The sequence below is a fragment of the Macrotis lagotis genome, chromosome 5 (assembly GCF_037893015.1).
Source record: "Macrotis lagotis isolate mMagLag1 chromosome 5, bilby.v1.9.chrom.fasta, whole genome shotgun sequence".
Classification (NCBI taxonomy): Eukaryota; Metazoa; Chordata; class Mammalia; order Peramelemorphia; family Peramelidae; genus Macrotis; species Macrotis lagotis.
Genome location: NC_133662.1, coordinates 59,182,788 through 59,194,938, shown reverse-complemented (window position 1 = coordinate 59,194,938; position 12,151 = coordinate 59,182,788). Strand labels below are relative to the sequence as shown.

The window sequence follows — 12,151 nt, the reverse complement described above, 5'->3', positions numbered from 1 at the left end:
CCCTTAAGTAGAGTGACTGGCACAGAGGAAACATTTTATAAATACCCATTCCCTTCCCTTCCTACCATCTGGGATTCAGTAAAGTTTCCAACTCTCTATTAAAACTGCCCTCTTCAAGGTCATTTCCAAGCTCCTTTGATATCTCTTAGAAATGCAATAATCCCTCTTCAATTTTCATCTTTAGTATTTCTGCAGCATCTGACACAGATGACTATATCATCTTTCAAGTTCCCTTCCTTCTTTTAGCTTCCAAATAATTTTTTCTTGTCTCACATTCTACCTATTTCTTCTTTGAATCCCTGATTTTTTTCATCTTTCTCCTTCCTCACTTTAAAAGTTTATGTTGTCTAGAATTCCGGTTTTTCCCTGTTTCTACCTTTCTTTTTTATTCTGTCTCCCTTGGTGATATTATTATCTACTTTTGTGGTTTTTCTTATCACTAGTATGACTTCTAATTCTATTATCAAGCCTCCTTTCCCTGAGCCCTAGGCAGGAATTTCCATTTCCAGTCTTGCATTTGCATCTGCTAGCTCTTCAAACTCAACTTGTCAAAACTGAACTCAGCATCTTTGGCAACATCTTCCTAATCCCCCAAACCAAATTCTCAGATATAGAACAATGCAGGTAGTTATAGAGAAGGATGACTCATATCTGGCTAGGTTGGCCATTAGGTGAAAAATTCTTTGGCCATAGCAACCATGAAACAAAGGGGGGGGGGAGTATGCATACCTATTAACACATTTATGTGTTAATGCATTTCATTTTATGAATGTGGAGCCATATTGAAGATTGCAGAGTTAATAGTGAGCTGAGCCTGGAGACAGGAATGCCAGAGTTCAAATCCAATTTCCAAAGCTTAGGCTGTGAGACCATGAGTTAGACATTAAGCTCTGTCGCTCTCAGGTTCCTTAACTGGAAAATGAGTAGGATAATAACACCTACCTCTGAGGACTGGTTTGAGAATCTTATATATTTATAAAGCACTTTGTACAGTGTTTGGTACATAGTTAACAAAGGTTTGTTCCATCTCCCTTTTAATTCAGTGGAAAATAAATATTTCTCTAGCCCAAAGCCCATTTCATACTTAACTGAAGGAAAGGCATTTTGTAAAACTTAATCAAACTTTTCAGGAAACTCCACTAAAATTCTTTTTCTCATAACCATGTTCTGTTATGTATAAAAATATTGCTAATAAAAGTTAGGATCTCATAAGATGAATTAAAGGTGACAACCAGAATTAGAAGCAGAAATACCTTCTGCCTAGTTAAGGTCATTATTAATTCTTATGACCTGAAGGAACAGGATGATGACTAGAAAGAAGAATCTTAGATTAGTTGAACAAGCTAGACCACATCAAGAATACTATACAAATATTATTTCAGAGTGACTTATCTGAGAAATATCTGAGAACATGAGGTGACTATCATAACATTTCTTTCTCTAAACAGAATGATGATTTAGATTAATCTAAAATGATAATATATTATATTTGTGTATGTGCATGTACACATATATATTTCTGATAGGCTTTTAGCAGTAACATAAAGTCCATTATTAATTTTTTCAACATAATTAAAGATTAAATGAGTTAACATGTCCCAAAACTTGAAGTACTATGTAAAATCATTCAGATAAGTGCCTACTATAAGCTTAGTCCTATGTTAATACCCTGGGTAAAAAAAGAAAGGCAAAAGACAACCCCCCAAGAATCTCACAATTTAATGAGGCAACTTTCAAACAGATATGTGCAAATATACTTTATATAGAATTAGTAAAAATAATCACCAGAGGAAGGATACTACACCTAAGAGGGACCTGGAAAAGACTTCCTGGTAAAGATAGAACTTTAAATGGAATGTGAAGAAGCAAAGGAAATCAGGAGGCAGAGTTGAGGTCAGTGTCACTGGATTAGAGAATTACCTGGGGTGTTAAGGGTGTAAGAAGACTGGAAAGATAGAATGGTGCAGGTTATGAAGGACCTTACATGTCAAACAAATGATTTTCTATTTGATCCTGGAGTTTAAGTATGGGAATCACTATTATTATGACTATCACTCTTTTAAAATCTATTTCATGGTATCTTCAAATATATAAAGAATAGAGAACTTGTCCTTGGAGAGTTTCAGGTAGTTTATGATCCTCAAAGTAAGTATATTTTAGGCAATTATTCTTTCTTATTCTGTTTTGTTCTATATAAGCTTAGTGATACTTTTTCTATAGTGACTGGAAAATGGTGAACTGAATAGCTTATCATGTCTAGGCTTTATTCATATATCTGGCTCTGATTTGATTTGTCAAGCACAACTTGGGAATTTACTTGCCTCTTTCTGACATGGGATTTACTTATCTCTAAAATTGTGGCTAATGCTAAATCTCTCTCATGAGGATGCCATGCGAATCCTTGAAATAACAATGGGATGAGATTCTCATTTCATTGGAGAAAAGTAGTATGTAACTTTCCTCTAGACCATATAGAATGAAAGATGAAAGAGCAAAAAGTCTGAGAAAAGGTTTATTGGCTATGATGATTGAGAGCTGCCCTATACAACATGTTTTCCTAGTAGAAACTAGGAGACGCAGTTCATAGAAAGTACCTATTAACTGAGGAGATTCCAGATACCTCTTTAAAAAACAACAATAAAGAAATATAGAAGGAAAATAAAGGAATAGCAGCAAAGACTAGTAATAGAGAGAGCACTGAAAAGAAGTGGTTTTTTTTTACTTTTTGCAAGCCAAATTGGGTTAAGTGGCTTGCCCAATGCCACATAGGTAATTATTAAGTGACTGAGGTCATATTTGAACTCAGGTACTCCTGACTCCAGGGCTGGTGCTCTATCTACTGTGCCACCTAGCCACCCCAAGATTGTGATTTTTTAATCTTAGAATATGTCATTTAAATTAAAAAGAAAAACTCTTAATGGATTAGTGGATTAGGAGAGGGTCAAAAGAAACAGTAGTAAATGACTACAGTAATCCACTGTTTGATGAACCCAAAGATATTAACTTCTGGGATAAGAACTCACAATTTGACAAAAATTATTGGAAAAACTGGAAAATAGTATGGCAAAAACAAGGCACAGACCCACATCTCACATCCTATACCAAAATAAGGAAAATAAGTACAGGATTTAGACATAAAGTGTGGCAACATAGACCAATTTATAGACCAAGAAATACTCTGTCAGATCTATAGAAACGGGAGAAATTTATGATCAAGCTAGAAATAAAGTACATTATAATTTTTTTTAAAAAATTTATTTATTTAAGGAAATGGGGTTAAAAGTGATTTGCTCAAGTTCACACAGCTAGGCAATTATTAAGTGTTTGTGGCCAAATTTTAACTCAGGTCCTCCTGACTCCAGGGCCAGTGCTCTATCCTGTGTACCACCTAGCTGCCCTAGTACATTAGAAATGCCAAAATTGATGACTTTGATTATATTAAATTTAAAAAGGTTTTGTACTAATAAAATCAATGCTGACAAAATTAGAAGGAAAACAATGCTTGGAAATAATTTTCACAGCTAGAAGTTCTAATAAAGGTCTCATTTCTTTTTTTCATTTCTAAAATATATATAGAGAGAATTGAATCAAATTTATAAGAAATTAAAGCTATATATACTCATATGAAAAAATGTTCCAAATCATTAATAATTAGAGAAATACAAATTAAAACAACTATGAGGTTTCACTTCACACCTATCATATTGGCTAAAATGACAAAAAGAGAAGATGATCAATGTTGGAGAGGTTGTGGGAGGATTGGTGTATTGATGGTGGAGTTGTGAATTGATCCAACTATTCTGAAATACAATATGGAACTATGCCCAAAGAGCAATAAAACTGATCATAGCCTCTGACCCAGAAATACAAATATTAGGCCTATATCCATAAATAATAATAATAATAAATGGGAAAATTATCACATGTTCCAAAATATTCATAGCAGTTCATTTTGTAGTGGCCAAGAATTGGGAATTGAGGGAATGCCCATCAATTGAGGAATGGCTGAACAAGTTAAGATATATGAATGTTAGGGAATACTATTGTTTTATAAGAAATCATAAAAAGTCAGACTCTAGAGAAGCATGGAATGAAATTATAGAATCTAAGGCTGAGTGAAGGGAGGAGAACCAAGAGAACATTCTACTCATTAACAACAACAATGTGAGATGATCAGCCTTGGTAGATGTAGCTCCTCTCAGGAGTGCAGAAAGCTAGGGCAACCCTAGGAGATCAGCTATGGACAATGCTCTCCCCAAACAGAAAAAGTGAAGCAAAATCAAACAAAACCAAAAAACCCTATAGAATTTGAATGGACACTACATTCACTTTTATTTACATGTATTCCCAGCTCTTGGTTTTCTTTCTTTTCCCTTAATCCTAATTTCTCATACAAAAATGACTAATCTGTAAAAGTGTTAAACACAAATGTGAATGTACAATATTCACCTGATCGATTGGCACTATGTAACTTAAAAATATGCATATGCATATGGATGAATGTTGAAAAACTTTCATAATTTGTAATTGCAAAAAATAAAATATCAATTAAAAAATAAAAAACTTCCCACTTTTGACTCTTCCCAGCTCCTCATAGAGTGTTTTCATATAGTAGGCAATTAATGAATAAAAATTGAATAATATAATTATATTCAATAGCTTTAGAAGTATTTATCCCAAATCCTTAGAAATAATATTTTCTTGGACTTTAAGACTTGCAAAATCCATTACAAATATTAACTCATTTTGTCCTTAGAAGAACTCTAGGCAATAGATGCTATTATCCTCTCCATTCTGTATAAAAGGAAACTGATACAGAGGTTAATTGATTCACTCACGTCACACAGTTAAAGGATTGAGGTCAGACTTTAGGTTTAAAACTTTATCTACTGTACCATCTATAAATCTTCAGAAAAAACGAACCAGAAACAAAAACACAACACATGCAATATAGAGCAAAGGAAATAAGGAGTGGCTGAAGATGTGATTAAAATTATTATTTAGATAACTGTTTTATTTTAATCATTTTACTCAGGCTACTCATAAACTATGGAAATGAATGAATTAGCTGAACTATCAGGGATACAATTAAATTCTGAGAGAATCCATAGAGAATAAGGGAATTGCCTGTTATATCTATATAAGCAAAAGATGATCTGGACAATGTTAAAATCACCTCCTTGTGAATTGGATACATGTATTAAAATAAGAATAGGAAAAATAGCAAAATGAATTTATAGTACCTTGAAGAAAGCAGGACACTGACTAAGTAATAAATTACAGGGTTTTATAAAAGATGATGTTGCTACACAAATAAAATTGTATGAGAGTGATGTAATTGGGAATCTGAAGAGAAGCTATATATTGAATCTATTTTTCCTTTAGGACAGTTATTGATTTTCAGAATTAATAAGTGTAGGACAGGGCTTTGGAGGTTGTATTACAAATACTGAAAACACTAAGCTTTATGTTAACTTTAGTTGCTAATATTATATTAGCTAATAGTTGCTTTCCAAAAGGGAAATAATTATTAGTTAATAACCTACCAGAGTGGTAGCTAGGAAGCGCAGTGGATAGAGTCAGCCCAGGAGTCAGGAAGACCTGAGTTTACATCTAACCTCAGATACTTACTAACTGTGTGATCTAGGACAAGTCACTCACCCTGTCTGCCTCAGTTTCATTATCTCTAAAATGAGCTGGCATTCTTTATAGCAAACCATTTCAATATCTTTGCCAAGAAAGCTCCAAAGAATGGGTACATGTAGAGTTGGATATTACTGAAATGATTCAACAACAATCAACCAGATGTCTTATTATGGCAGAAGTAATCTTAGAAGAATATTATATACACAGGTCTGAATTCTTTTATTTAATAAGATTTAATTATTCAACTTGGGAGAATACAGATAGTCACTGCTGTTGCTATTTCACTGTCAGGGAACTCAAGTGAGGCAAATTCCTTGTTAATGTGGGTCAGTACCTTAATCTTAGAAGGTGGTTTTAATCACAAAGAGTTAACAGATTTGTCCAGGGTTACATGGCCAGAGGATTTCAGATGCTAGTCTTGAATTCAAACCCTACTGATTCTAATCCACAAATACTGAATATACTTTAGCACCTCAGCTCCAGCAACCTAAAAGGATTAAGTATCCACTAGAGCAGGGGTGGGGAATCTCTGGTTTGCAGCAGTATTGGTCTGGCATTGCCAAGGCAACCTCAGATGCTATTCAAAATTCAATAAATCTAGTAGGTGATTCTTAGGGGTGAATTAATTAAATGTTTGACCAAATATAGTCCATGAATAATGGGTTAAATATCTAAATGGCCCTTGGCAGGAAAAAGGTTCCCCACTCCTGCAATGGAGAAATATAATCAGTTTAAAATCAAAAAATTTAATTATGTGAAAATGAGTTGGATACTTTTTTCTTTGAATATGTACATAATAAAATAGATAAGGTGTGTCATATTAGGTGGAAGGGACCCTATAGGTCTTTAAAATTTACATTTGTATTCCTCATATGAGAAAATGGAGTTGCAGAAAAATGGTCAGACCAGGCTTGCTTAAAATTAGACAGCAAATGGCAGGATTATGACTATTAAATGAGTCTCCTGACTCCCAGTCCACTGATCTTTCTACAAACAAAGCTGCCATTTTCCTTTATGTGGGTGGTTCTTTTTTTTAAAGACAGTTCTAGTTATGTAAGCAGGTCTTTATGCCCCTTGGCATGAAGAGAAATACATTACACCCCATTTATTCACACTTGAACTGGCCTGGACTAACCTCTCTTGACCCCAATGTTCTCTTGCTACAATGAACTGTTACAAAATGAGTGATGCTACCTGACTATAGTCTTACACAACATCACCAAAATAATTAGGTGGCAACAGGGATCTTGAGTCAGACCCACTCACTGTTGGTCAAACATACTACTGACAAATCCTAGCAACACCTCTGGTATATCCAGTTTCCTTAGAAACAATGGGATTTTGTTTGCAAATGCAGTTATCATGTTTTGAATTAGAAGTGACTAGCTATTTCTTGAAATTTCAAACATTTATATAAATATATATCCTTTATATAAACACATGCACACAAAGAAAAGTCTGTATACCACACAACATGTGGTATACTGATTGCTATATAAATTAAGTGAAAGAACAATTAAGGAAGAAGGAAAAGTAATGGAAGGAAGAGAAAGGAAAAGAAGGGAACGGAATTTTCTCTTTGTTTCCTGTATTGGGGAAGAAATGCCCATCTTTCTTTGTCCCATTGCACTCAGTTCAATCTATTCCTTTATATATTCTAAGAATAACTAGCATTTATATAACACTTAACTATTTGTAAAATATTTTATAAATATTATCTACTTTGCTACATAGAAACTGAACCAGATAGAAGTTAAATGACTTGCCTGGAGTTACAGAGATAAAAAATTTATTTGAATTCAGGTCTTTCTGACTTCATGTCCACTCCTCTGTATGATCCTCCATTTATTCTGCAGTCTACCTATTTCTAAAGACTTGGTCATTAAGTTACCCATTTTCTCTGTAGCATAAATTCCATCTTTCTCTCTGTCTGTCTTGCAACAAGTTCAAAACTTTGCAAACATAAGACAAAAATCTTTTTTTAATTAAAAATTTTTTTTTTTAGTTTCTGTAAGGCAATGGGGTTAAGTGGCTTGCCCAAGGCCACACAGCTAGGTAATTATTGAGTGTCTGAGGCTGGATTTGAACTCAGGTACTCCTGACTCCAGGGCCGGTACTCTATCCACTGCACCACCTAGCCTCCCCTCAAAATCTTTTTCTTTTTAAAAAAACAACTTTGTTTAATTACATTGTCCCTTTTCTCAGTTCTAGTTCCTCACCTTTCTTTTAATGTTTAACATCTGAATGAATGGTTTATTATTGCTTCTCCATCCATTCTCTCTGTAATTTCCTCAAGTCTGGTTACTGTGCCTTTTATACCATACTGAAATTGCTTACTAGTCACCTCTGAGTTAGGACAGCCAGGGGGCACAATGGATGAAATGCTGGCCCTGTAGTCAGAATGACCTATCTTCATGAGCTCAAATCTGCCCTCAGATGCTTATTAGCTGTGTGACCTGGGCAAATGATTTAACCCTTTTGCCTCAGTTTCCTCACCTGTAAAATGAGCTGGAGAAAAGAAATGGCAAACCATCCCAGTACCTTTGCTAAGAAAAGATTGAAAATGACTAGACAATAAAAACAGTTTCTCAACTTTATGTTGTTGGAAATACTTTCCTCTTTCCTGAAGTCTTGAGAATATTGAGGGAATTTTAACAACAGAGTCTTAAACAAAATGGAAGAAGCAGAAGAGGAGGGTACTCTCAGGACTCTATTCTTTCCCTCTAGAAATCCTGATAGTCTGGAGAGCTAGAGATGATAAATCTTAAAACTTTATGAGATAAGGTAGGGAGATCACAGGTTATAAGGATCGTAGAATTATAGAGCTGGGAGGGAACTTAGAAGCACTTGTGTTCCCAGGTGCAAAAAATTAAGTGACTGGCCCAAGTACACATAGTAAGTAATGGAGATGGTATCTGAATATTCACCTCCCTGACTCCAGGGGTAACATCATCATGCCAGTGGTGTTAAACTCAGATAGAAACAAATATTTATAGCTGCATATTGATTTAGAAAACTATAGATTAAAATTATCTATTCTACTTTGTATTTTTATTTATTTTGTTAAACATTTCCCATTTAATACTTCAGTATTTTAATCTGGGCCATGCTTGTGACTGTTGTGAGAGAGTGAATTTGATACCTCTACATCATATCTCTCTACCTATAGATCTACTTATTCTTGATAGGTACTTGTACCAAACTTTTGTAGCTTTTAATCTTATTTCTCTTTGACATCTTCAAAAGCTCATCACCTTCCTCTAAGTTTTTTCACTGAAAAAACCATTAGATAAGGTTTCAGAGGACCTTGATTTAAATTACATCCTTTCTATTTGTTATCTGTGTGACCTTGGACAAATCTCTTAAATAACTCTTACCTCAGCTGCTTAATTTTTAAGAGGGTAGACCTCTAAAGGTCCCTTCCACTATAAATCTATGATCCCTTGACTCTCCATATCTCGAATTTCCTGTGAAACTTAAGCACTGGTTGCCTGAATGTCACTTGTAATTCAACTTATGTAAAACTGATTTCCTCACTTCTCTCCAACCTACCAGACAAAAGTGACATTCATATATTTAGAGCTGGAAGGGATCTTACTGAGGCCTAATACTTATTCAAAGAAGGTAGATTTTCTCATCTTAACAGATGAGTAAACTGAGCTCCAGATAAATTATGTGACTTATCAAAGACCATCCAAGTAAGTAGCAATTGGCAGAGCTGGGATTTGCATCTAGATCTTCTAATTACTAAGTCAGCATGTTCTGTACTAAACCATTAACTCTTTTTTGATTTCTCTCTTTTTGTTAATTGTATAAATCTCTTGTAGTTTCACAACCTCAAAACCTTTGATTCCATTTCATGGGACACATCCAATCAATGAGTTGTGTGAATGATACTTTTATTTATTTCATATACCTGTCAGATCTATCTATATCATACACCTGTCACATCACAAGCAAGTATCACTCCAGCTGAGAAACTGGATTGATGAAGTCTCATTGATTATTAGTTAGAGCACTGGAGTTAGAGTCAGGCAGATACTAGGAATATTTGACAGGTGATGTAGAGAGAGAGTGTGCTTGACCTGATGTCAGGAAGACCTAGGTTCAAATCCTACCTCAGACACTTTGTGATTATATGGCTCTACCCAAATCATTTAACCTTTCTGTGCTTCAGATTCTTTCTCTGTAAGATGAGAGGGTTATACTTAATGATCTCTTGGGTCCCTCTAAATCTAGATATATGCTTGGTTTAAAATCTTTTGGTTATCCCTGTGACCAGGCTCAAGTTTCTCAATCTAATTCTCTTATACATCTAAAGCACTGCTCTAATCCTTTCTTTGCTTGAGAATCATGTGACTTTTTCTTGTATTTAGTCTAATGATAAGGTCTTCCATAATCTGTCCTCAGATTTCCTTCCTTGCCTCACTGACTTCTCTTCTTTATTTGTGCCAGTCAACCTGGTTTGACTTGTCCTCTATTCTCACTTCTCTCCATGTTTTTGATTGTGTTCTTCTAACTGTCCTAATGAGCCAAACTTGTTCCATTTTTCTACCCAAATCCTACAAAGTCTTCAAGACTGCTTCAAATTCAGCTTCTGCTGAAAGTCATCCTTAACCATCTCAATCTGAAGTGAGAATTCCCTCTTTAAATTCTTCTTTGAAATCCCAATAGTGAGTTCATCATGTACTACAGATATATTGCTTCCTTCTCCTCCTCTTCCTCCTCCCCCTTTACTAAAACTACAATGATAATTAAAATAATAAGAATAGTAAGGATGATGATGATGGCTAACATTTATATACCACTCAATATGTGCCAGGTAGAATGTGAATTTATATACAATAATTTAATTTGATCTTCACAACAATCCTTAGGATGCCTATTTTATGTCTGAGGAGATTGAGGCAAACAAAGGTTAACTGATTTGTCCAGAGTCATATAGCTAGTTAAGTATCTAAAGCTGGATTTGAACTCAGATCTTCCTGACACCAGGTCTAGCCCTCTTTCCACTGTCTATTTTCTTGGATTATTGGTAAATATATGTGGTATTATACTACATAGGCAGGAAACATTCATTCGATCAGTCAATATTTATTAAGCATTACTATAATTGGAGAGCATCCATGCAAGACTGTGAGACCTTCTTACATTAATATAGAATAGTTTGAATAATTCTTGCCTTCATCGAACTTGGAGTCAGGTAAAATGTAAAAGATTAGACAGACACACAAATAATTGTATACATGGTTATAATGTCATAAGCACATTCCAGGTCTGAGGTAGAAGAATAAAATAATTGCCAACAAGACATTTTCTTTGAAGAGGTAACATGGAATAGTGAATATAATGCCAGATCTGGGGTCCAAAAGACCTGGGTTTGAATCCTACAAAAGACACCAACTAGTTTGTGGACAAGTCATTTAACAAATCTCATCCTAACTTTTCTCATCTATAGGATTTTAGATAAAGAACATGCTTCCCTAGGTCATTATTAAGATGAAGTGAAATAACATGTATAAAATGACCTACAAATAACACATTATATAAATGTGATCTAGAGCACTTTATATATATATATATATATAGATGAAATAAGAATCTCTGTCTTCAAGAAACAAGAAAAAGCATTTAAATCACATGTTAAGACTGATTTATAGTCATGATTTTTTTCAGATCAATCAATTAATCAACACATATTAAATACTTTCTATGGGCTCAGCACTGTGCTGGCCTTCAAGGTTACAAATAACAAAGTGAGACAGTACCTGCCCTCAAGGAATTTTCATTCTAATAGAGATATTACCCAGGAAATAGTGACTTGGGAAATTCCTGTCTAGGTAATCAAAGGGATTATGAAAGGATCCATAGGACAATAAAGCATCTCACTTTTCTAGAAGCAATGATAGTTTTGATCTGATTGTTATTTAGGAGGCTAGAAATGGAGAAGGGAGGAGAGTAGATGGGGAAATTGAAGCTGAGAGAGATTAAGTGACTTGCTTATGGCTATAATGTTAGTAAATATGAGTCATGATACTAACCCCAGAGCCATGAATCCAAGTCCTATTGTCTTTCCACAATCTAACTGCCTTTTTCTCCATGCTACATCTCCTACACTGGTTGTCCATCAGTGTGATAAATCATCAGATAGATAAACCTTGTACATAAATAATACAGAGATCATAACACAAATAAAGTATTATAATTATACCACAGAGGGTCAAACAAGATGATATTTGAGTTTACAAGTGGGTAAAATCATCTTGGACTTCCAGGGAGCAAGAAGGAAGTGGGTTCACATCCTGTTTCTAATCACTTTCCATGTTACTCTGGGGAGGCCACTATTACATCATTTATAAAATGAAGGGGTTGTACTTGTCCAAAGAGTAATTTGTAAATTAACAATGGGTAAGACTGATGACTTTCCAGCTTTAAATCTATGAGCTCAGTCTAAGTCCTACATAACTGAAACACACAAAAATGATGTTGTGAAACTAAAATTCTA

The 12,151-nt window shown here is 34.5% G+C and overlaps 1 protein-coding gene across 3 annotated transcripts in view; it reads right to left on the bottom strand.

Annotated features, from left to right (window-relative positions):
- RIMS1 (regulating synaptic membrane exocytosis 1) overlaps positions 1–12,151 on the bottom strand; it is a 658,456-nt gene that overhangs the window by 27,602 nt on the left and 618,703 nt on the right. The gene's annotated exons all lie outside the window — the stretch shown is intronic.